This window comes from Micropterus dolomieu, unplaced genomic scaffold, assembly GCF_021292245.1.
Source record: "Micropterus dolomieu isolate WLL.071019.BEF.003 ecotype Adirondacks unplaced genomic scaffold, ASM2129224v1 contig_3077, whole genome shotgun sequence".
NCBI lineage: Eukaryota > Metazoa > Chordata > Actinopteri > Centrarchiformes > Centrarchidae > Micropterus > Micropterus dolomieu.
In genome coordinates, this window is record NW_025732067.1 from 1 (window position 1) to 1,799 (window position 1,799).

General features: G+C 55.6%; 2 non-coding genes across 2 annotated transcripts; both read right to left on the reverse strand.

The window, feature by feature from the left end:
- Positions 1–655: 655 nt before the first annotated feature.
- LOC123964528 lies at positions 656–774 on the reverse strand. Its single transcript, XR_006823467.1, has one exon. It is a non-coding gene; the product is annotated as a 5S ribosomal RNA (ribosomal RNA).
- Positions 775–1,197: 423 nt separating this feature from the next.
- On the reverse strand, positions 1,198–1,316 carry LOC123964527. The gene has a single exon (XR_006823466.1). It is a non-coding gene; the product is annotated as a 5S ribosomal RNA (ribosomal RNA).
- Positions 1,317–1,799: the final 483 nt, after the last annotated feature.

Here is a 1,799-nt window from a genome sequence, read left to right on the forward strand (position 1 = left end):
TAGCTTCCGAGATCGGACGAGATCGGGCGCTCCCAGAGCGGTGTGGCCGTAAGCCACTCAGGCACCCCCAAACGGCCCTTCAAAAGATGTTCTACGGCTAATTGACAAAAAACGTATTCTGCCCATAATGTCCAAGGTGCTCCAGAGTCACTTGGAATCCACAGGCACTGATTCCTGGGTAAACATCCAGGAACCGGGACACCGTTCACGCTGGCAGTCTACAGACAGGAATAGGCACCCGTTCCCAGGTATGGGTACAGCGACAAGGCCACCTTCAGCCGGAGGTCCTCACTCACAAACAGACGCTCATTCCTGGGTGGACATTCAGGAAAAGTATCCAGTCCGCCTGGAAGTCCCTAGCCAGGATCAGACGCTCTCCCGTCCAAGTCCTAAGCAGGCCCTGCCAAGCCTGGCTTCCGAGATCAGGCAAGATCGGGCAGTCCCAGGCTGGAATGGCCGTAAGCTGCCTTTGCACACCCCAGAAGGGCCTTCAAAACACGATGTAACATTTACACAGCACTGTGTACAGGATAGGGAGAAAAAGAAGCAGCAGCAGCAGCAGCAGCAGCGCCCCCTGCTGTTTCCTAAAGAGACGTTCAAAAGATCTCCTTTCACCGAAGCGCCCTCTGCCGTTTTTCGAAGGCGAAGCGAAAAAGGCTTACAGCACCGGGTATTCCCAGGCGGTCACCCGTCCAAGTACTAACCAAGGCCTGCTCTGCTTAGCTTCCGAGATCCGACGAGATCGGGCGCTCCGAGAGCGGTGTGGCCGTAAGCCACTCAGGCGCCCCCAAACGGCCCTTCAAAAGATGTTCTTCGGCTAATTGACAAAAAACGTATTCTGCGTAGGGTTTTGGGTGGGTAACTGCTGAAAAAGAAAAGGATCCAGTCCGCCTGGAAGTCCCTAGCCAGGATCAGACGCTCTCCCGTCCAAGTCCTAAGCAGGCCCTGCCAAGCCTGGCTTCCGAGATCAGGCGAGATCGGGCAGTCCCAGGCCGGAATGGCCGTAAGCTGCCTTTGCACACCCCAGACGGGCCTTCAAAACATGATGTAACATTTACACCGCACTGTGTACAGGATAGGGAGAAAAAGAAGCAGCAGCAGCAGCAGCAGCGCCCCCTGCTGTTTCCTAAAGAGACGTTCAAAAGATCTCCTTTCACCGAAGCGCCCTCTGCCGTTTTTCGAAGGCGAAGCGAAAAAGGCTTACAGCACCGGGTATTCCCAGGCGGTCACCCGTCCAAGTACTAACCAAGCCCTGCTCTGCTTAGCTTACGAGATCAGACGAGATCGGGCGCTCCCAGAGCGGTGTGGCCGTAAGCCACTCAGGCACCCCCAAACGGCCCTTCAAAAGATGTTCTACGGCTAATTGACAAAAAACGTATTCTGCCCATAATGTCCAAGGTGCTCCAGAGTCACTTGGAATCCACAGGCACTGATTCCTGGGTAAACATCCAGGAACCGGGACACCGTTCACGCTGGCAGTCCACAGACAGGAATAGGCACCCGTTCCCGGGTATGGGTACAGCGACAAGGCCACCTTCAGCCGGAGGTCCTCACTCACAAACAGACGCTCATTCCTGGGTGGACATTCAGGAAAAGGATCCAGTCCGCCTGGAAGTCCCTAGCCAGGATCAGACGCTCTCCCGTCCAAGTCCTAAGCAGGCCCTGCCAAGCCTGGCTTCCGAGATCAGGCGAGATCGGGCTGTCCCAGGCCAGAATGGCCGTAAGCTGCCTTTGCACACCCCAGAAGGGCCTTCAAAACACAATGTAACATTTACACAGCACTGTGTACAGGATAGGGA